The sequence below is a fragment of the Balaenoptera ricei genome, chromosome 3, assembly GCF_028023285.1.
Source record: "Balaenoptera ricei isolate mBalRic1 chromosome 3, mBalRic1.hap2, whole genome shotgun sequence".
Lineage (NCBI taxonomy): Eukaryota > Metazoa > Chordata > Mammalia > Artiodactyla > Balaenopteridae > Balaenoptera > Balaenoptera ricei.
The window spans coordinates 120,072,662-120,095,950 of record NC_082641.1 but is presented as its reverse complement, the minus strand read 5'-3'; the positions used below and the strand labels follow the sequence as shown (position 1 = coordinate 120,095,950).

Here is a 23,289-nt window from a genome sequence, read left to right as displayed (position 1 = left end):
AGTGTTGGACAAGCTATTGGGCTCCATCTCCCTGGCTCTCCCTCAAGGTAGCAGACAGAAAGGGCAATTCACCTTGGATGCAGTGGGGACCACAGCCTGGGCGGCCCCACCCAGTCCTCTCTGGTGTGTGTGTGTTTGCACAGTGAATTATTCATAGGAAACTGGCTCCACGGAGAATGGAGGCCACAGACTCTCCATCCTGTACCTAGAATCAGGGCCTGGGACTGTAAACAGATGAAAACCTTATTCTTTTTCCCCTTCAGAACTGAGTTTGGGAAAAGAAATTGAGGATTGAAGTCATGGGTCTGAATCTAATGTGAGGTTTTTGTTATTCTTCTTATAAAATGAAAACAACAGTGAAATCTCAATAATTTATAGCTTCAGGAGACAGGGAGCAAAGTGACCTAAAGTTCCTGCCCTTCAGTCAGACGATGGGGGCTGGGATCTCTCTCCTTGGCAAGCTCACCTTCCCCAGCCTCTGCCTCTCTGGCTGTCAGATTGGAACAGGATTACCTTCCCCACAGAGCTGTTGCGAGGATAAATGAGACAATGCGAGAAAAGAGCTCAGCATGAAAACGGCATTTAGCAAGGTCTCAAGAAATAACAGTGGTGATGGCGAAGATGATGATATGGAATTGGCATTTTGTCAGGCATGAGGGTTTCAAAGCTTCCCATTCAGGTCTGAAGAGGAAGAACCAGAGGCGAAAACCCAAGCTTTTTAAATATTTTAAGTTTTACAAGCCTAGGAATTAGAAGCAGAAACAGCCAGGGGAAACAGCCAGAATCAGTGCGATTCAGTGTTAGAGACTCACTCCTCCACATCGCTCACAAGTGCCTTCCAGGGGTGGGATCCCACCCAGTGCTGGTAAGAGGGTCTCTGTGTCTACAGCAGGGTGTAGACGACGGCCAGATGCGTGTTGACTGTAGGACATGCCCACCAGCCTCAGATATAAAAGCTGTGACTTTGTTCGTTAGATTGATCTTCTGTGAAACCTCAAAGGGTGGGGACGAACTGGTTAAAATAAAGTTAGTAATTTGGACTAATAGCTCAGATATATTAAAACTAAGGTTCAGAGCAAGCCCCCCTCCCCCCCCTTCTGCCTTATACCCAGAAAGGTAACAGGGACTAGTTCAGAGAGAGGCACGGAGACAACTTGGATGAGATAACTGCCCTTTCACCTGGCAGCTGTCCAGCCCCCAAATAGCTTTTGTGTTTGGTCCAAAAATAAGATCACATGAGAGGGGGAGAAATAAATACACAAGTGCTTGTCCTTGGGCTTTCTGTGGGTACACCAGCCGCACTGGTAGGGACCCCATGAGGGTGGCCTTACAACGCATGCCCCAGGCTCCCCAAGGCTGGGGAGACCACCTGGATCAGGGCGGGTGTGGTGTGTGGTGTGCACACAGCCCTTCTCTGGGGGCTCCCTGAGCTCCATACACATCAGAGAGGGAGCAGGAGAGAGAGAACAAGCAGCTCCAACAGCCTGGACTCCAGGGGAATAAGGGCATTGCCTCCTTTGGTGAAGGCCACTCCCTTCTGATGGAGGATGGGAGCTCCCTTCCTCCCGCGGTGACCTGCCTGCAGCGGTCCTGGTAGGACAGTGTGGATGCCGTAGGCTGCACAGCTGCCATCACCCCAGAAAGAAAGTGCCCCAGAGCCAAAGTACAGAGGTGAGTGCATCCGTTTCTCCAAGGGGCTCCGATGGCTGTGGACTTTCCGCTTGGCTTCAGGCTTGCGCTCTGCATGAACGCTCCCCCCCACCCCCTCCCCGCCTTCTCCCTGATCTGAGTCGGTGGCAGGCTTGAGGCTGTGTGATGGATGCTAGACTAAAGCATTCCTGTACTCCTTTCTCTCATTCGGAGGCCAGCTTGCTTCCCGAAAGAACTGGGTGAGTCGAATTCTTAGCAGGGAAGCAGGAAAGGGTTTCTACAAAGTGAATTATCTTTGCTGAGATCCAAGAAGACATTTCCCAGAAAATCATTAGACAAATCCCATTGCAGTAATGCTAATGCTTAGTTTTTTAAAAGCTCTGCATCGAATAGGAAATAAATAAAAGGATGCCAGCTGATTCCCTGTAATTGGGCAAAAGGGAGAAAATACAAATGGCATCTGCAGAGCTTCCTTTCCCCTCACCCCCCTTCCCCATCTCTTCCTGACGACTTTGGAACCCTGCAAAATATACTTAACAGATCCAAGAACTCTCTTTGGCTGAGAAGAAGAAGAATAAAATCAAGGGTTTGGGGAGAATTGCTCTGTAAGCAGAGTCAAGGGGTAAAGAAGAATGACATTTTGCAGAGTTTTGGGTTCTCCTTCTAACATCTCTGCCACCCGAGCAGGTGACATGTACCTGTGCCTCTGGAGGGTATGGATAGGTGTCCCCATCGCTTGCACACGCATACCGTTATTCCTTGACACACACCACCCCTCGGCTCAGGACCACAAATATCTATGCTAAGGGTAAGCCAACAGAACACTGCTGGGAACAAGATAACTCCTTGAATAAGTCAAGATTCTTCTAGTGACAATGGACTGAAATCCAGTTTGAAGAGACTTAGACAAAAAAAAAAACAAAACAAGGGGAAAATGTTTTCCTCATGTAACTGAAACAGCCAGGGTTTTGATATGGTGGGATCCAGGTACGCAGATGATATTATCGTGAATCTGTCTCTCTCCATTTCTTGCTTTGAATCCCTGTGTCATTCTACTCCCAGGAAGACTCACTCATCCTGGTGGTAAGATGGCTGCCAGCAGCTGGGGGCTGACGTCCTACTGGCCCAGCCATCCTACAAGAATAGGTGTTTCCCTTTCCCAACAATTCTAGCTAGAGTCTCAGGGTCACATTTCACTGAACCAATGTGGGTATTGTGCCATCCCTGCCATGGGGGTGTAGTCATCCCCACCCAAAACCACATGGCCTGAAAGCAATGAAAGGCTGGGTTCCCAAAGACAATCAAGGGGGCTGCATGCAGGATGGCCAAGGTCATTGGTTGTCACTTTGTACTGCTTTTTTTGTGATCGTCTAGATTAAGAGCCAAAGCTCCTCCAACATAACCCCTCTTCTTTCCTCCCTCTTACACTCCACAAAAATGTATGTGTGACAGAAAGTCTCATAGAAAGGATAATTACTAGTAGAACAGGTGACTAAAAGACCCCATGGTATGTCATCCCTAGAGACCCGAGAGTGGGAAAGACACCAGAAGGCTTGTCTATGGCTCAGTCTCCAGACTACCCACCATGCCCAGACCCACTGGGCCCCCAACCTGCTTGTGCTCCCACGGGCCTCCCCTTCCCTTCACCCACCCTTGCGCACTTCTTCCTCCCTCTGCTCTGCTAATGTGAACCCATCTTGCCTTTCAAGGGCCAGACTCTGTGCTGCCTCCCCTCCGAGGCTGCATCTGGCCCACCCAGCCTTTTCTGTTCGCTCCAAACTGGGACAGCGTTGCCCCTCGGCATTGTAGTCCACTGTTTACCTGTTCTTTAAGAACTGCATGTATCTTAGTTTCTCTCCCGGCTTGAATTTTACATTCCTGGGGAAAATTAAGTTTCATCCCCAGCCCTCCCTGTGGTGTCTAACACACATTAGGTGCTTCCAACCAATAAAAATAAATAAAAATAAAAACAGCCAATAGAGGATGGCTAGATTACTTGAGATCCTTAATTCTGATTGTATAAGTAATATAATAACTATGACAAACACCGATGGAGCTCTGAATGTATACTGGAGCCCCTAACAGGCATCATCTCAGGTAATCCTCACAGTGACCCTACGAGGTAAATACCACTATTATCCCCCATTTAACAGATGGGGAAACTGAGTCTCAGAGAACTTAAGTCACTTGTCCTAGATCAGAGAGCTAGTAAGTGGCAGCCTGGGAGTTAGAACCCAGGCAAGCCTACCATCTCCTTTCCTATTAGATTCCTCAGTTACATGTTTATCAGTGGTACTTTCTGCTGCCTGATTTGAGAGAGCGAGGGGCACAGGTGATTGGTCAGAGAGCAGGAGGAAGTTCAGATATTTTAGGCCCCTCTTCTGCCTCCGGCGCTCCCAGTGCCTCTACAGGGGGTTCGCCCAGGGATGAGGGGTCACACCCCTACCCCAGAGCCAACAAGAAGGTCAGGGGCAAGGGAATTTCACAAAAGGAGGTACCTCTGGGGCTCTGCAGAGAGCGAAGTGCTTTTTGATTAAGTGAGTTCTTAGATTAGAATGGTCTTTGGGGAAATGTTAGCTGGAGGGTGGGCTTTAGAATTTGTCTGCCCATCTGGCTGCCCATCACTAGGCATGGCCTTGTCCTTTCTCCTGCCCCCTGAACAGGGTGACCAGGCCAGAGGCCTCCCTCAGAGGGCAGCTTGCAGGATTTGGAAAGCAACCAAATTCACCAAATTCAGATCTCAAAGGAAACCCAAATCTTAAGTAAACGGTATTTTTTTTTTATAACGTCTGTGCCTCTGCATCCAGCCACTGGCCTCTTGGCTGATGCCGTCACCTGTGGTGCTGGGAGCCCTTGGTCTGAGGGTATCTTGTTTCTCTGATGCACATGAACCCTCTCCTGTGGGTTAGCACCTTCTCAAGAGCAGATCCTATTGGGTTTATGCCATTAATCCTCACAGTATCCCTGAGAGGCTCAGAGAGCTGGCATCCGCACGAGTGAGGCACAGTGAGATGAAAACACATCCCCAGTTACACAGAAACAGGGAGGGGCCCAGACTCCGGGTAGCGGGCCTCTGAGGTCTTTAGGATCCAAGCCTGCTTGCTTCCCCACGCGGTCATGATAGAACAAAACTAAAACCAAAAGAATTAAATAGGCTAAGTAATATGCTTTGGGTAAATATTTAAGAGAAAAACCACCGCTAGATCCAAGAGAAATAAAAACAAATATTCACACAAAAACTTGTATACAACACAAATGTTCCAGCACCATTACTCATGATATCTAAACAGAGGAAATAAGCCAAATGTCCATTAATTGATGAACAAATAAAATATGGCATACCCATCCAGTGAAATATTATTCAGCAATAAAAAGGAATGACGTTCTGATAAATATGGATCAAACTACAATGTGGATGAACCTTAAAGACATTATGCTTTATAAGGAAAAGAAACCCACACTGTATGATCCCATTTATATGAAATGGCCAGAACAAGCAAATCTACAGAGGCAGAAAGTAGACTGGGGGTTGGGTAGGCCTGGCGGGAGGGCAGGGATGAGGAATGATTGCTAATGGGTATGGGGTTTCTTTTGGGGATGACAAAAAAAGTTCTAAATTAGACAGTGGTGATGGTTGCACAACTTTGTGAACATACTAAAACCACTTAATTGTATACTTGAAATGGGTGAACTCCATGGTATGTGAATTACATCTCAATAAAATTGCTCAGAAAACCCCCAAACCATGGTTAATGAAATAATGAACCCAGTGACAGGGCTTTGCTGAAGGATGTGGTCTATACCCCGTCTGCTCTGATAAGCTTATGTCTCATCCCACCACGCTTGGCCACAGGCCACCCATTCAATTCAAGTGGAAAGAATATAGACGGAAAAGATAGGCTCCACAGATTTCTCCCCAGAGTCTAAACTGGAGGATCTTTTTTCTGCTTTCTTGTACAGATCATTTTAAATTTTATGGAATCAATCTCACTATTCTATTTTTGTTTCTGGGTTTCAAATCATGCTTCAAAAAGCATTGATGGTAAATCTCATTACCTAATGCTTTCCTCTAATGCTCTTCTCTAATGTTGTCCTCTAAGGTTTGTCTTATTACATTTAAACCTCTTATTTAATTGGGAATTTAAATAACAAACTGGGGATCCAGGTTGTTTTTGTTTGTTTTGCCAAATAGATAGCCAATGATTAGATCAGGAGTTTTAAAATTTGAGATTAAAATGGACTTGGGGCATCTTGTAACTTCCTGAAATTCAGTATGAAAAAGTGTGTGTGTGTGTGTGTGTGAGTGTGTGTGTTTGTTGTATACATTCCAATGCACCAACGCCTAATCCAAGTCAACAGGACAGTTGTTAAACAACTACAGGGGAGGCCTGAGTGATTACCCATAGGGAAAGTTCTCTGTCACATATGAAGGGAGAACCCCACCCCCTTTGGCTTTGACGTGTTACTGAGGCAGAGAACGAGGGGTGCCTCTCACTGGCTCCCTTGGGCCTATAACACTTTAGGTTTCTGATCATTTGCTGACAAACCAATGGAGCTGATACATCATTTTAGCTGACAGAACTTGGGGCCCTTCTGTCACAAAGAATTGGAGGAGGTTTCCTGTCCAATAAATATAAATAAATGATATAGTGAAAATAAAACTGCCATTCCAAAGAAAATAGCAGATCCTTCCGTGCAGACTCATGTGTTCACGCAATAGACGTATAAGCAACACCCACTGTGTGCCAGGCACTGTCTAGACTGGTGGTTCTCAAAGTCTGGTCTGTGGACCAGCAGCGTCAGTATCACCTGGGAACTTGCTAGACATGCAAATTCCCAGGCCCACTCCAGACCTACTGAATGAGAAACTCTGGAGTTGGGGTACAGTCATCTGCGATTCTGATGCACATTCAAGTTTGAGAACCATTGGTCCAAGTACTGGGAATATAAGGGTGAAAAGACAGATAAAATCCCTGCTCTCCTCATGGACTTTACATTCTAGTGTGTGCGGTAGGAGAAGACAGACAACATATAAGTAAACAAATAACTGAACATGATAATTCTCAGCTAGTAAAAAGAATCTATGAAGAAAAAGAAAAGATCTATGAGGGGCTGATTTCGAACAGGTGGTCAGGGAGGAGGGTCTGAAATGAGACCAGAATGATAAGGAAGGGCCAGCCATGTAGAGAATCAAGGGGCAGAAAAGAAATGCATGCACTTCAGGCAGAGGGAACAGTAAGTACAAAGGCCCTGAGGTAGGACCACACTTGGCCTGGATGAGGAACAGTGAGGCTGGAGCACAGTGAGAAGGAGGAATGCATCGGGGATGGATTTGGAGAGGCAGGTGGTGACAGCAAGCTTAGCTTTTGTTCTTAGTGCCAGAGAAAGGCACTGGGCAGTTTTGACCAAACAGAAACATGATCTGATTTACCTTTTAGCAGGATCCCTCTGGAATGAACTGTAGGGGGTAAGGGTAGAAGCAGGGAAGTCGGCGAGGAGGTATTGCAATAATGCAGGCAAGGAATATTGGCACTTGGATGTACCAGACCAATGTGCAAAGATCTATTATTAAGTGAAAAACAAACAATGCAGGACACTGTCCCCAGTAAATTGCTTTTAAGCATACACACATTCAGGTGTATAAAGACATTTCTGTCCCTCAAAGGATCCAGAAAAAAAAGTAAATAGTGGTTATCTTGGGAAGAAGGGGGTTAGTGAGGGTCATTTTATACCTCTCTGTACATTGTGCATTTTTAACATGTGCACAAGGCATTACTTTTATTTAAAGATAAAATATTTTAAAATAAAAATTGAAAAGCTGAGGTCGAGGAAAACATAAAATAGGCAATGGGTGACCAATATCAGAAAGAGGAAGCCTACTTCTCATGGGTGTGACCCTCTCTAATTAGGCATCCTCCCCTGAAGCCGCTGAGAGCCAGGCTGACAAACTGGGACAAGTTCCTGTTCTCAGGTTAGAGTGGGATCAGAGCGAGGCACCTTCTCACTTGAGGACCTCTGGACCCCATTTCTGTCCTGTAGCTCTGGTGATGTTTGTGTCTGTCGGGTCTCCTTGGGCAACGAATACAATTTCCTGTGACTGTCTGCTGTATTTCCCTGTGCCCTATTTGTCAAATTGCTCCCCTCTGTCATCTTGGCAGCTGGTTCGCCAGGAGGCCAGCATGCCCTTCATTTAATTGCATGATTGGGCATAAACAGAAGGAAATACTTTACTTCGGGGAGAAAGTGGCAGGCAGTATCTGATTTCTCTTGTCAGCTGATTAGGATTTGTTGAGTCCGAGCAAGGTCAAATGAGATTAGAAAGAAAATGCAGTGTGTCTGGTATGCATTTCACATAACTGTACCGTTTATGTAAACAGGATGTACGAAGGGGAAATTTTAAAGCAAATACTGAATGTCAGCCTCAAGATTCAAGAACAAGAAGCCAGGGCTTATGTGTTATGCCGGGAGAGAAAGAAAATTTATTTTCTGGGACATTTGGAGTCCTGCTGAATCTATCACGCTCTGATTCCTTTTTCATGTTGGTGCAGTTAAAAAGTGACAGTTTTACGTCTGCTTTTCAGAGGCACTGAGCACAGAATAAGAAAAAACCGAAGAAACACCCCATTCTACCTTTCTCGTCCTTCTAAAGCTCTTATAAGAAGTTTAGAACCACTTTCTGTAATAGCTGCCGCTGAAGTGCTTAGTAGTGAGTCAATCTCTTAGGACACGGAAGGAAAAATCTCACCTCCAGCACCGGCCAGAACATTCTAGACATGGCTGACTCTGGCCAAGGCACACCTCTGTGGATAAACCTACCCGGCTTCTACTAGGATTTTTGTTGGTCCTCCAAATCTGTCATTTTCTTCCTTTCTCAGATCCACCCTCTGCAGTGCTAGTAAGCACGCATATAAAGTTTTAATCACTTAAACACCTTAAATAGTTTTAATGGCTTTAAAAGTGGTCTAAACGCTTTGAGGGAAGATATGGTTTCTGTTACACACTCTCTATAGGATCTAGCATCTTGTGAATGCTTAGTAAGTGGCTCCGACAGCTATTATTTCCATGGACTATTTCCTAGCCCAGAGCTGGAAGGCTATTCTGAGGCCAGACTTTTAAACTAGGAAACGTCCTGTCCCTTCCCATGCTAAATAACAGAGGGGCCAGGAAGTATTAACATTATCATGTCTCATGACTCCAAGTATCTGAACATATATTATTTAAATGATAAATCTAGATGTGGTACACACACACACACACACACACACACACACACACACACAATGGAGTACTACTCAGCCATAAAAAAGAATGAAATAATGCCATTTGCAGCAACATGGATGTACCTAGAGATTATCATACTAAGTGAAATAAGTCAGAAAGAGAAAGACAAATACCACATGATATCACTTATATGTGGAATCTAAAATACGACACAAATGAACCTATCTATGAAACAGAAACAAACTCACAGACATAGAGAACAGACTTGTGGTTGCTATGAGGGAGGGGAGGTGGAAGAGGGATAGAGTGGGAGTTTGGGATTAGCAGATGCAAACTCTTACATAGAGAATGGGTAAACAACAAGGTCCCACTGTACAGCACAGGGAACTATATTCAATATCCTGTAATAAACCATAATGGAAAGGAATATGAAAAAGAATATATATATGTATAACTGAATCACCTTGCTGTACAGCAGAAATTAACACAACATCGTAAATCACCTATATTTCAATAAAATAAATTTTTAAAAAAAGATAAATCTAGACACTTCCATTTCAACATGGAACTTGAGGGAAGTTAAACCAAAACATTAAAAAATTCAATATTGAGGAGAATTATATTACAGTAAGTACTTTAAGGAACTGAGGAATCAGTTCCCAGTATTTGGACGGGAACTTTGCCGAACAACACCTGATATGTAATAAAGAAATTGGTTTATATCAGTAGCTAGGGGTTGTATTTGCCTAAGAGCTGTGTGGTTTTTTTGGCTTTTTTTTTTTTTTTTAACAGCATTTCACAACTAGATGTAACGGAGAAATAACACTAAAATAATGACTTACACTTGCATTACCGGTGTTCAAGGTGCTGTCACATACTTGGGCACATGTGACTGTCACCATAATCGTGTTGGCTTGTGGGAGAGACGTGGCTCGGAAAGCCTCATGAATCTCCTTCAGGAAGGAGGGAGTCAGAGCCCTGAGACGCTGAGCAGCCCAGAAATGGTCCACAGCACTGTGTGGGCAGGTGCAAGGGTGCTAGCCTGAGGCGGGAGACCGGGTTTCAGACCCGGTGAGAACTTAGTAACTACGGGGGCAACCTGGGTGAGACGCTGAGCTGTATCTCTGTCCTCGGTGTTTTTAGGGTGTTTCCTAACTTTACAATCTATGATTCCATGTGGTTAAAAACAGTTCACCTGCCCCCTGCATGCAGCAAAGCAATTCTCCAATACTGAGAAGATGACTGTCCGAAATATTTTCATCTATGATCCAGAGGTCCTTGGGAATCGTGCAGATGCTCGAGAAAATTACTACTTTTTAAAAAGCAAATTATTAGGACCTTTGAATATGCGGAAGTGGCAATTCATGGAGGTTCCCGTTCATAAAGTTTGGAGAAATCAACTCTCTCTGTACCTCTCAAGTCCCTTTTAGGAGAGCTGTGGCTCCTCCGTTATCGGAGCTGTGTGATGTCTGTGCCTCTAGTTCTGTCACAGGAGGTGAGCTTCTCTGAGCCTGTCCCTTCAGAGGCACATGAAGGCTCCCTGATGAGTTTGGAGAACAGTTTTCCACCCCCACCTTCCCAGAGGAGGGAGAGACCAGTGAGCATATTCTAGTTCCGACAGGTCCATCTGTACCTCCTACCTGAATCACCAGGTGGGCAGGCTTGCGCACACACTCTGGGACACCTCCCAGGCTCAGATCCCTGCATAAGCAGGTAGGACTCCTCATCAATTACAGGCAACTATTCATCATGTTTCCATTTGGTCTCTTCAAAGACACCTCCTGAGCTGTATCCTTTCAGTCCAGTTTCATTCCTCACCTTGTAGCCAAAGAGTTATTATTTGTACAGGCAGCTTCCTCTCTCCGTTACCCCATCCTGGCCCGGAGCACAAAGATGATGCCCATGGTCCACTGAAGAAATCCCCACCTGATGATTCGCCTAGTTCAGCACGGACAGGTTTGACCACTGGTGAGGAAGGGCAGAAATATTCTCTGTGCAGCCCCTCCCCAGCCCTAAACTGCATGGCCACTGCCTCGAGCAGCTTTGCAAAAATGGGAACAGCACAGACAGACACACACACACTACCACACACAGACATCTACACCCTGTGCAGGGATGCCAGATGCCAGAACCGAAAAGGATTCCCTTTCATCCAGCAGCCTTCTGATTGCAGAGGAGTGTCTCTGAGCCGTGACCCGCTGTTTCCCTGCCAACTGAGGCCTCAAAATAAACAGGAATCTGCTCAGACAGGCTAGTAGTCCATTCGGCTCAGCCATTTGCCCCAAGACAAACCACGCTAAAATAACACCCAGGAGAGCTGCCACTGCCGTCTGCTGTCTCTGCCTCCCTTCCCTGCTGGCCACCAGCTCTGTGCCCCTGGGCCTGCCGCTGGCTGCCCAGGGGTGGGGGCCCTTAGAGCTCCGTGTGCATCCCTGTGGGCGGGGTCGCTAAGGCAGGTCCCCTCTGCGGATCAACGAGGCCAGAGGGGGACCTAGAGGCTGCATTATCAGTCCCCCGCCTGCCTCCCTGCTTCCCACACAGCCCTGCGGGACCGGGAGCCGGCTCTGTGGCACGGTGTCTGCAGGCGGACCAGCAACCTGATGTACGTGCCACGGCCCGTCCCCTCTCCCCACACAGAGCCGCAGCCACCGGGAGGTTCAGAGAGTCGGCTTGGGGCTGCCGGGGAAGCAGCTGCAGCGCGGTGACAGTGACACCACAGAGCGGACGAGACCAAGTGGATCCCCTTTCCCTTCGACCGGAGAAGCCCTCAGCCTGCAGGCTGTTCAGGTAAGAATCAGGGTTTCTGTTCTGAGCAGGTTATAGTATATCCAGAGCTGAGGTGGAGTGAGTGAGTGAGTGAGTGAGTGAGTGAGTGTGTGTGTGTGTGTGTGTGTGTGTCCCCGAGTGCAAGTATAAGGCTGCTTGGAAGAAAAAGAAGGGCTGGCTAATGGCACAGACATGTAAAAATAGCACCTGAAGTGCAGAGACTGTGAGGATAATCATGCACCCGCTGCCCCCTTGATCTTCACCCCCGCACTGCCGGGCCATGAGGGCTGGAGGGGGCGGAAGGTTCTCATTCATTAAAGCCTTTGTGGTTCAGCAGGACGCCGTGGCCTCCGAGAGCCTGGCTGGCATCATCCTGCTGGCCACACTTACCCTCTTAGGTAGCCTGGAAATTCAGCCACCTAGAAATCCTGTCCACTGGGTGGGCACCTTAGATTTGGTCAACCTTTTGATATAAAAGTCGGGCTGAAACATCGGATTATCTGAGTGTGCTTGAGAGGGTGGGATGCTGATGGCCCTGCTGGTCACCTGGATTACTTCTTACTGTCCTTCTGACCTTCTTTGAAAATCACATCCTCATTTCAGTGCCCCTCCAGATAGGCACCGGCAGAGAGGGAATGGGAATGGCTAGCCACTGGGCACATTCTCTGGCACTGACGCTATCCACACCTACGTCACTATTATATGCCAGAAGTATGCAAGGCTTCTAGACGCAGCGCTCGTAAAATTCAGACCTCCAGGCGCTGGGGTGGGAATTTCAGGCGTTTAATCATGGACCCATTTTTCAGAGACCCAAGAGGGCACCCACTTATCTCGCCTCTCAGGTGCAAGAGCTCGCTCTGTGCCTCAGCAGACACAAATGCTCTGTGCTCTCTCTGGTGTTTAAATCCACCCCCACTTTCCTGCTTTGGTGACTGGCACTTTCCCTTTCATTTGCTATAGGGATGCAATTGTTTATGATTTAGCTCCGTGAACACCAGTGGGCGGATGCAAGCATCCGGGCAGAGGGTGAACCGGGCTCTGAGTGAGGGCGAGCCAGCCCAACGGTGGCAAAGGGTTGGAGAGAAATCAGCTTTGCCGAGTGGTGTCTAGCAAAGGGCTGGCCAGCTGCCTCCCAGGGCTGTCTGGGTGAATGAATGTGGATTTTGGTGGAGACTGTGATTCACAGTTGCAAACTCCCTTTGTTTTCTTTGTGTTGGTCATTGAGGGCTTCCGAGGAAATTCCCCTTTTGAGATCATGTACATGACTGTCTTCTGTTGATTCTACCTTTTTAGCACGAGGAAATGGATTTGTAAATGCAGATTTGTACAATTAACTTCATCAAAAGCAAAGTTAATACATGAAAAATTAAGGGACAAGACACTGAGTTACTTGTAAACTTCCTCCCAAATCTGGTGTGCACATACACATATATGGCTTGCCAGGTTCCAAAAAGGATTTAAGGAAGCAGTATCCAGTTCATTAAATGGTTTGATTTTACAGGCAGGTAGCACCAACTCTGATGATGATATTTCCACGGTGACAGTGGACAGACATCCATGCGTTCTGTCTACACCTAGCAAAGGGATGCCTGATGCCAGGACAGAGATGTGCTCGCTCACTCTGCTGACGTGCATTATGTGGACCCTGAATAAACTATTACGGGTCATGGAGCCGCTGGCCCCCCTGTGCCAGCTTCCAGCAGTCAGAGACCATACAGAAGGGAAGACACATCCCTTCCACCTCATCAAATAGGCACTACTTGGCTAATGCAATACTCCTTGATTTAAGCTACTGGAAAAATAATCTGCAATCAGTCGTGCTACAGACATACCCTGTTTTAGGTCAATCTAACAACTATCCAGGACACGTAAATTGTAAGTGAATGACTGTTTTTCCTTAAGAAAGGATTCACTCATCAAGTTCATCAAATACTGGCAAGGTGTCTCACCTCAAGATGGGACTGGATCCAGCCCATTCAGCCATAGAGAAAGGTGGGGACTTACCTGGGGGGGCAGGTAACAGAGAATGAACCTGGGCTGACAGGATGTCCAACTCAGCTGGGAGGTAAAGGAGTCCAAGGTAGAGGAACAAGGACAAGCATCTGGGCCAGTGGCCTACAGCAAGAGAAGAGGGAGGGAGAGAATAGTAATTATTATTATTATTATTATTTTTGGTTGCCCTGGGTCTTAGTTGCGGCTCCCGGGCTCCTTAGTTGTGGCATGCAAACTCTTAGCTGTGGCATGCATGTGGGATCTAGTTCCCTGACCAGGGATCGAACTCAGGCCCCCTGCATTGGGAGCGCAAAGTCTTTTTTTTTTTTTTTAATTTATTTTTTTTGGCTGCGTTGGGTCTTCGTTGCTGTGCATGGGCTTTCTCTAGTTGCGGTGAGCGGAGGCTACTCTTCGTTGCGGTGCGCGGGCTTCTCATTGTTGGCGTGGCTTCTCTTGTTGTGGAGCATGGGCTCTAGGTGCACTGGCTTCAGTAGTTGTGGCTCGTGGGCTCTAGAGTGCAGGCTCAGTAGTTGTGGCGTACGGGCTTAATTGCTCCACAGCATGTGGGATCTTCCTGGACCAGGGCTCGAACCTGTGTCCCCTGCGTTGACAGGCGGATTAACCACTGTGCCACCAGGGAAGTCCAATAGTAATTATTTTGATTCCTAAATGTTACTACTTAAGAGAGGCAGCAAAATAGTGGTTAGGTACATAGATTCTGCAGCCAGGAAGAAGCTGGGGTTCAATTTGGACTCTGACACTTACTAGTCCTGTGACCTTGTGCCTCAGTCTCCTCATCTGTAAAATGGGGTAATAAAGTACCAGCCTTATTACTGAAAGGATCAAATGAGTAACAGTCTTAGCTCAGTGCCTGGTTTATAATGAGTAAAACCTAAGTATTTCTTGTTGCTATTGTTATTACTATTACTATTATCATTGAAAAGTGAGTTCTGAAAAGGCTGCTCACAAGTCCATTTGTTCCAAGGTCCAAAGTGACTCTCTGAGTGACCATCAGTGCCACCTTCTGGGCAGCTGGAGGTGCTTTTGCTTGGTGTGGAGTTTTGCTTGCATTTCCAAGCTTTCAGAATAGAGGAGCTTCTGTGCTCGTGGCCAGCGTTTCTTGAGCCCTTATATGAGCCAGGCACGGTGCCTGACTTTACGTGTGTGACCTCGCCGGATTCTCGTAACAACCCTGTGAAGTAGGGCTGTCACGGCTGCAGAAATTGAGCTCGGTGGGCTGGGCCATTTGCCTACAGTCACACAGTTACCAAGTGGCAGAGCCAAGCTTACACCCAGGCTGTGCTCCTAACCGGTATGCCGTCTATGATTTGGGGGATCACTGGAGGTGTCCTGAGAGGCAGGTGGAGTTTGGTGACAGATGGACTTCAGCAACAGATGAGATCTGAAGGCCCTAGAAAGTAGACCAGAATTTGGAAGCTTTGCCAAGAGACAGCAGGACCCTAAATTGGCCTGGGGACAGAATCCCAGCCTTGAGGACCCATGACCTTTGGGACTCAGTGTTTGGGAACAAGACATGAACACAGGCCCTGGGGGACAAGGTGGGCCTCAGGCTTTCCTGCAGCAGGCAGTGGATGGTGCCCAATAAGAGAGGAAATGGTACAGAGACGGACACAGCAAGGGTGCTAGGCCAGAGATCCTGACACCCCTCTAGCCTAAGGTCAGAGGTCATCTTGAGCTAAGCCCGAGGTCAAGACTAGGTGACTCCAGCCGTGGAGAGAGGAGGAATGGGCAATCCAGAACGTAGTGTCTGGGCTCAGTGAAGTTTATAGTGATGTAAAAGGCTTGATTTGCCAATGCAATTTCTCTAAATTGAATGTTTAAAACATGACACACAGAGATTTGTTTTATGCATAATTGCTCAAGCCCACTTCTCTGAATTCACCCAAGGAATGCTGGTGATAGGAACAGGTGTGAAAGTGTGCCTACCTCACAGCAGGGCTGTGTAGATCTGGGGGTTACTGATGGACAAGACTCATCTTTGCCGCTCCAGAACCTGTGGTCTGGCCCAGGTGTTTTTTTAAAATTTATTTATTTATTTACTTTTGGCTGAGTTGGGTCTTCGTTGCTGTGCACGGTCTTTCTTCTAGTTGCGGCGAGCGGGGGCTACTCTTGGTTGCGGTGCTCAGGCTTCTCACTACGGTGGCTTCTCTTGTTGCGGAGCACGGGCTCTAGGCGTGCGGGCTTCAGTAGTTGTGGCCCGTGGGCTAGGTAGTTGTGGCTCGTGGGCTCTAGAGCACAGGCTCAATAGTTGTGGCGCATGGGCTTAGTTGCCCCGCGGCATGTGGGATCTTCCTGGGCCAGGGCTCCTGTGTCCCCCTGCATTGGCAGATGGATTCTTAACCACTGTGCCACCAGGGAAGCCCTGGCCCAGGTGTTTTCAAACTTTAATGTGAGTGAGAATCACATGGGAGCTTCTTTAAAACATCAGGTTCTGGGCTTCCCTGGTGGCGCAGTGTTGAGAATCTGCCTGCTAATGCAGGGGACACGGGTTCGAGCCCTGGTCTGGGAAGATCCCACATGCCGCGGAGCAACTGGGCCCGTGAGCCACAACTACTGAGCCTGCACGTCTGGAGCCTGTGCCCTGCAACGGGAGGGGCCGTGATAGTGAGAGGCCCGCGCACCACGATGAAGAGTGGCCCCCGCTTGCCGCAACTAGAGAAAGCCCTCGCACGAAACGAAGACCCAACACAGCTAAAAATAAATAAATAAATAAATAGAGTAGCTATTAATTTAAAAAAATAAAAAATAAAAAAAATTAAAAAAAAATAAAAGCTTGAGGGGAGGGAGCATTCTCCTTTAAAAAAAAAAACACATCAGGTTCATAGAGAACAGACTTGTGGTTGCCAAGGGGAAGAGGAGGGGAGGGACAGAGTGGGAGTTTGGGGTTAGCAGATGCAAACTATTACATATAAAATGGATAAACAACAAGGTCCTACTATATAGCACAGGAAACTATATTCAATACCCTGTGATAAACTATAACGGAAAAGAATATTTTAAAAATGTATGTATATGTATAACTGAATCACTTTGCTGTACAGCAGAAATTAACACATTATAGATCAACTATACTTCAAAAAATAAGTTAATTAAAAAGATTTTTTAAACTTCAGGTTCCTGGGACCTACCCACACAAGTCCTGACGTAGCCGGGTTCGTGAGGGGCCCAGGATTCTGCGTTTCCTGGCTGGGGCCCAGCTGGTTCTGATGCCTTTGGTCCACAGGCTACAGCTGAAGAAGCCTCGGGCTGACCGTTGCTCTGGTTCCCTTGTCTTCATTGCTGTTAATGAGAACAGAGTCATGGGGCCTCAATCAGTGGCAATTAGCCTCTTCTCTGTCACAGCTTCTTCCCGGACCACCATTTTACTTAGGCTAGACCTCCGCTGCTGGTAATAGCAGCGAAAGCCCGCCTACTGCGTACTGCGTTACCATGTGCCGGGCACAGTACTAAGCCCTTCACAACCATCCCATTAAGTTAGGTGCCATTATTATCACATTTGACAAGTGAGGGGAAAGGCCCCACTGCCAGTATGGGGCAGATCTGAGATATGAACCCAGGCCCCGCAGATCCCCAGAGCATAGCCACGGAACCCCTGGGTGTGGTTATGAACATAGTTTTAGCTCTCTGTCAGTTCAACCCTCCTTTCTCACTCTTGGGTGTCTTTCTCCCCTTCACATTCTGATCTTGTCCTCCCCCATCCCGAGACGCCCATATAATTTCTTCAGAAGATGATGTGTCCCTGTGGTTCCCTATTTTTATCTCATTCAATAAGTCAAAAAGGGTGTGGTCAACGGGTGGGTAGAAGATAGTTGTTACGGGTTAAATTGTGTTCCCCCCTCAAATCCATAGGTGGAACTCCTAACCTCCAGTATTTCAGAATGTGACCTTATGTGGAGATAGTGTTCTGACAGAGGTCATCAAGTTTTGTTTCGTTTTATTTATAAATTTATTTATTTGTTTATTTTTGGCTGCGTTGGGTCTTCGTTGCTGCGTGTGGGCTTTCTCTAGTTGCGGCGAGTAGGGGTTACTCTTCGTTGCGATGCGCAGGCTTCTCATTGCGGTGGCTTCTCTTGTTGCGGAGCACGGGCTCTAGTCACGCAGCCTTCAGTAGTTGTGCGGCATGTGGGCTTAGTTGCTCCACGGCATGTGCGATCTTCCCGGACCAGGGCTCGAACCTGTGTCCCCTGCATTGGCAGGCGGATTCTTAACCACTGCGCCACCAAGGAAGCCCAGTTATCAAGTTTAAATGAGATCATTAGGGTGGCTCCTAATCCAGTATGAGTGGTGTCCTTTTAAAAAGGGGAAATTGAGACACAGTGACATATACAGAGGGAAAATGATGTGACAAGACACAGGGAGAAGATGGCCATCTACAAGTCAAGGAGAAAGGCCTGGGCCAGATCCTTCCCTCAAAGCCCTCAGGAGAAACCAACCCTGCAGATGCCGTGATTCTGGACTTCTGGCCTCCAGAACTGTAAGACAAGAAATTTCTGCTGTGTAAGCCACCCAGTCTGTGGTACTCGTTACAGCAGCCTTAGGAAACGACTACAGTAGGAATCAGATTTCCCCTCTAGGCCCTGGGTCTGGGCTGATCTAGGTGAAGGCCAACACATGCTGCCAAGCTGTGGCAACTTTTTCTTTAATTCTGAGTGCTTTTCTGTTGGCTTAAATAGTGTTCTTGGGAGCCACAGGTAGGCCCAAGGCCCAGGAAGGAAGAAGGAATGAATAGAAAGGATGAAGAGGAAGGAGGGAAGGGAAAGCAAAGAAGAAAGGAGGCAGCAGCAGAAAGAGAAAGAGAGAGTGGAGACCAGGATGGGCACGCTGGAGGCCATCCCTGACCAGTTCAGGTCATGCAGCTCATTCGTGGGGCCCCTGTGCGTGCCAGGAGCAGGCCACCGGGCCTGGGACCACCAGTCCCTACTTTCATGAACGTTAGAGGCTAGGTGGGTCCACCGACATCCATCGTGCAGGAACTCCCCCTGAAGGCACAGGGCAGAGTGCTGGACCCAGTCAGGGGCTCTGGAAAAGCTTCGGCGGGGAGGTGATGCTTGGACTGAGATCTGGAGGATGAGCAGGGGTCAGATGGGTGAGGGCTGAACGTTTCAGGTGGAGGGAGAGCATGAGTGAAGGTCACATGGTGTGAAAAGTGTGGCTTCACCAAGGAGCGGAGGGGAGGCTAGTGCAGCTGGAACGCAGGGAAGAAGGGGGGCAAGTTGGCGTCAAAGGGGCAGGTGTGGGCTGGACCACAGTGGCCACAATGAGCATTTAGGTCCTTTGCTAAGAGCCACAGAAAGCCAGAGAAGGAGGAGATCCTCTATAGGGTAAACTCTGATTTCAACAAAGGACAAAGAAGTTGCTGGTGTGGTTCAGCAGTGGGTCAGCCCTGAAGCAAGACAGCAGGCTTCCTGAGCTCACAAATCTAGGGTTGGCTGCGTCATGATCAGGGAATAAGGTTCCAGGCCACTTCCCGAACAGTGTTCTAGCACAGTCCCCCTCAGCTGAGCATGCTCTAGGTGCTGGACATGGCCCCACTGGAAAGGGTTTAAATAGGGACAGCTGTCTCCTGCTGATGAGGTTAATTTGTGAGCTTGGCAGCCAGGCCAGGCTCAGACTGGGGTTGACCAGGTGGCCCCTTCTTTGGTATCATTTGAAGGACACAGAGAGACCTTGTGAATATAACCTCTCCTTTGCCTGCTGAACTTTGCCTGAAGCTATGGGAGAGGGCCAGCAGTCAGCAGGCCAATTATTCAGCATGCCTGTGGAGAAAGGTCGAGATTCAAGTTGTGAAGGGGAAAGAGGCAGGGGCAAGAAGCCCAGGCAGACCCCCTGAGGCACCAGGGGTGAACGTGGGCAGAGACAGGTCTGAAAAGAGGCAGAGAGTATAAAGGAGGAGCGCAAAGAACTTGACGCCAAAATTTGCCTTATTCGTGATTTCACACAAGCAGCAGCAAGACGGGCCCGCAGCTGTGGGAATTCCAGCTTGGGGTTTGCAGCCCTCTCCTGTGCCCCTGCTACCAGAGATGCACACCCCATTCCCATCCCTGGGAAACTCCTCATCGACGCCAGCGGTTGTTGGCATAATCCATGAGTGAGTCCTGACGTCACACTGAACGCCACGCCTTTGCCATGTGCCCTGCCAGCCACAAAAAGAATTCCCTTCCTTTTCCTTCCAGCAGAGGGACTGGACTTGGCTTAGCAAGGATGAGTCCTTGGGGCAAGTGGAACACACTGTGGAGAAGAGAAGGGACTTTCAGGAAGGTGAGAGCAACCAGGGGGCCTCGTGGGGAGCAAGATCCTCCCACTTCTCTCACATCCCCCACTGGCTCTATCCCCACGAGCCTCTCTTCCGTTCCTCTGCTGTTCCAAGCCCTTTCCTGCCTGTGGGACTTTGCAATTGCTGTTCCATCTGCCTGGAGTGCTTTCCCCACAGTTCTTCACATAGCAGACCTCTTGTCAACTCCTTGAAGAGGCTTTCTCTCCTGTTATTCCCTATCCTACCTCTGTTTCCTTCATGGCACTTATGCCAGTCTGTAGTCATCTTGTCAATTTTTTAAGTTTGCTACGATTCATTCTCCCCCCTAGAACGTAAGCCTCAGGAGGGCAGGACCTCATCTGTGTGGTTCCCTGCTATATCTCCAGGGCCTAGGACAGAGCCTAGGCACATAGTAGGTGCTCAGTAAATGTTGGTCCAATGAATGAGTGAATGAGTGACTGCTTCAATCTTGGGAGTGGGAAAGCCAAGACCAAGGACAGCAGTGGGACCCCCCCCAGCCTCTGTCGCTCCTCACAGCTCTAGAAAGGGGGCACGTTAACGTCTGAAAGCAGCACTGACAAGTGCGCATCGGGGCCCCCGACCCTGACTCGAGTGGGCGGGCCCCTCACAGTCCCCAGGACCCCGTACTTTGCGCCGGCTGCCCTGGCTTAGTGTGCGCAATCTCAGCTCTTCAGAGAATTCGCTTTGGGAGCCTGGAAAAATCCGGCCTAGTTGTATTATTCATGCTCAAAGATGAATAACTTCTTTGGGCTGATGGGCATCAAGGGCAAACAAGTGATGTCAGGCACCCAGAAGGGAGACGTCGATCCAGCGCATTCCAACCCTCGCACCCAGGGAGGTGGGTGGAGCCGCTCATCCTCGCCTTTGCCACCAGGTCCCATGGGAGCGGAAGCGGCGTCTGCACTGATAAATCAGTGCGTGCACAGTGCTGCCCCAGTACCTCAGGGACACAAAGAGCTGCTACAAAACCAGGCTGCGCCTGTCCTTCCTCAGAATCTTCATCAGAATTTAGAAATGGCACCCGGAGGACAGCGGAGAATGAACGCTTCAGAGTCACTCCTTGGAGTCTACACGGCAAGCTGCAGCCCTGGGAGAGCGCGTCCCTGGTTCAGGGTCCCAGGCTGGCTCGGCCCCGGCTTCTTGGCCTTTAGTGCTAGGGTGGTGTTTACGTTAAAGGAGCAAAATGTTCCTCCTTAAGCCTCCACTGGTTTTTCGTGTTTGTAATGCTAATGGGGATGTTTCTAGGGGCAGAGATGCAGGTCGGCTTCAGGATGGTTTCTTCACAAGGATAAAATCCCCGCTCCGTTGGCCTCACAGAACTTGCTGCCGTTCTCCCGGGTCAGTCCTGGAATCTCTGCTGAGGGCTCGGGAGGCAGTGTCCTAAGTTCCTTGGAAAGAGAGCTGACACGGGAGACCAAGAATTCTCCTGATGGCTCCACTTCTGCCCTGTCTCTCTCAGCATCCTTTTCTTATTTCAGAGCGACAGTGTGCGGGGCGTGACGCTAGGGAGTATAATGGTTGGGGCAGGACCGCTTGGGTTTGAATTCTGGCTCTGACACACAATAGCTGCACAGCCCTGGCCAAGTTCCGTAACCTCTCCACTTCTGTAAAAGAGACATAATAACGGCACCCATACCCTAGGGTTGTTGACGGTACTATGTGAATTCATACAGGTGAAGTCTGAGAAAGTGTAAGTGTTATATTATCAGCATTAGCCATTACTCCCTCACAGGGCTGACCTAAGACTTCAGGGAGACAAAAATGTTCTAGTACATAATGCATAGCACACAGTGTTTGCTCAATAAAATATTAATTATTGGGCTTCCCTGGTGGCGCAGTGGTTAAGAATCTGCCTGCCAATGCAGGGGACATGGGTTCAAGCCCTGGTCTGGGAAGATCCCACGTGCCGTGGAGCAACTAAGCCCGTGAGCCACAACTACTGAGCCCTCGTGCCACAACTACTGAAGCCCGCGTGGCTAGAGCCCGTGCTCTGCAACAAAGAGTACCCCCCCCCCCCGCCCCACTCGGCACAACCAGAGAAAGCTTGCACACAGCTATGAAGACCCAACACAGCCTAAATAAATAAATAAATAATTATTATTGCTACTGACAATCTTCGCAGTCTGGCTAAGGTTTTTTGGAAGTTTTCCTAAGAATGTATTTGAACTAAAAAAATGATCTTGTGTTAGGCTTTTGTGGTGCTCGTGTGTGCACTCTGTGTTGCCATTTTGTTTTTTGTTTTTTACAAAAATCATTATTATTAAAATTCCTATTAGAAAAATTTTTAAAAAAAATGATCTTGGAACATGAAGGTCACCTGCTGCCCTGCTGTTCCCCTGTCAGTCTTTTTTGTTCCAAGGGACAATTACCACCCTATGCTCTTTCAGCACTTAAAATCCACATGTCAGGAACCTAGAACTAGCCAAGAAAGCAATAGCCCCCTTAAAGAGTTCAAGCATAGAGCAGACAAGCCTCCCTGTTCAGCAGTTTTAAGCTCCAGGCGTTTGCAACAAACAATGAAAGAAGCCTCGACTTCAGCAAGGTTCCTTTAGCGCAATTCCTTAAAAGGCTTTGGGATTCCCACCCCTCCAGGGGGCGTGCGGTTCCTCGGGGCATGGATTCCTTCAAACTTTTGCTCCGTGTCCCCTGACCCTGGGCTTTGAGTTTAAATTATTTGAAGCCTGACCGCAGGGTGAACTTGATGGCCTGCTGTAGGCTGTGAACTGCACAGTTATTCTGCATTCAGGCTGCCAGATGCCCTGCCTCACCCTCCTGAGTGACTGTGGGTAAGGAACTTGTCCTCTCTGTGCTTTGTTTTCCTTCTCTGCAAGAGTTCCTCTAGAGAGGGGTTTGTGGAGGTTATTAAGGGGACGTGGACAGCTCCAGCTGTCTCTCTCCATACTTGCTAATTTCCTTCCCATTCCTTTGTGGCCCTCCTGACCGTCACATAGTGGGGAATATGGAAAAACCCAGTGGTGATCAATGTTGTAGAGGCTTGCAAATATTCCCCTGCACTAGGTGACCATGACCACATTACTTGGCTTTTGGAGCAGCGCAGAGAGATGGATTACGGGAAGGGGTCCAGGTCATAGTCTGGAGGAGGGGATGCTGGCAGCCCCAACCCTCGGTCCAGCCCATTCTTGCACCACAGAGACCAGGCCCAGAGTATGGATTTTCAGCCCGTGGCTCTCCTGGGTCTTCAGACCTTTCACTAAGGCCTGAAGATCGATGGTCTCCCATCATGGAGGTGGACCCCTTCCTGACACACTCTGACCTTCCGCAGATGCCTCCCGACCTCCCACTGCGCCCGGAGGATTTAACACACAGCTGGTTCAGGATGGGTCCAAATGCACACAGCGCAAGTT

General features: G+C 48.4%; 1 protein-coding gene and 1 long non-coding RNA gene across 3 annotated transcripts in view; one reads left to right on the top strand and one right to left on the bottom strand.

Annotated features, from left to right (window-relative positions):
• The window catches only part of LOC132362601 (uncharacterized), a 354,028-nt gene that overhangs the window by 49,863 nt on the left and 280,876 nt on the right, over positions 1–23,289 (bottom strand). The window contains exons 6-7 of the long non-coding RNA XR_009502404.1: positions 16,779–16,929; positions 13,642–13,752 (exon numbers count right to left, since the gene is read on the bottom strand). This is a non-coding gene — a long non-coding RNA (uncharacterized LOC132362601). The remainder of the gene's footprint in view (positions 1–13,641; positions 13,753–16,778; positions 16,930–23,289) is intronic.
• FGF1 (fibroblast growth factor 1) overlaps positions 1,287–23,289 on the top strand; it is a 103,256-nt gene continuing 81,253 nt past the window's right edge. For both annotated transcript variants that reach the window (XM_059917367.1, XM_059917366.1), the window contains exons 1-2: positions 1,287–1,671; positions 11,509–11,658. The gene's annotated coding sequence lies outside the window, so the exon portion shown is untranslated. The remainder of the gene's footprint in view (positions 1,672–11,508; positions 11,659–23,289) is intronic.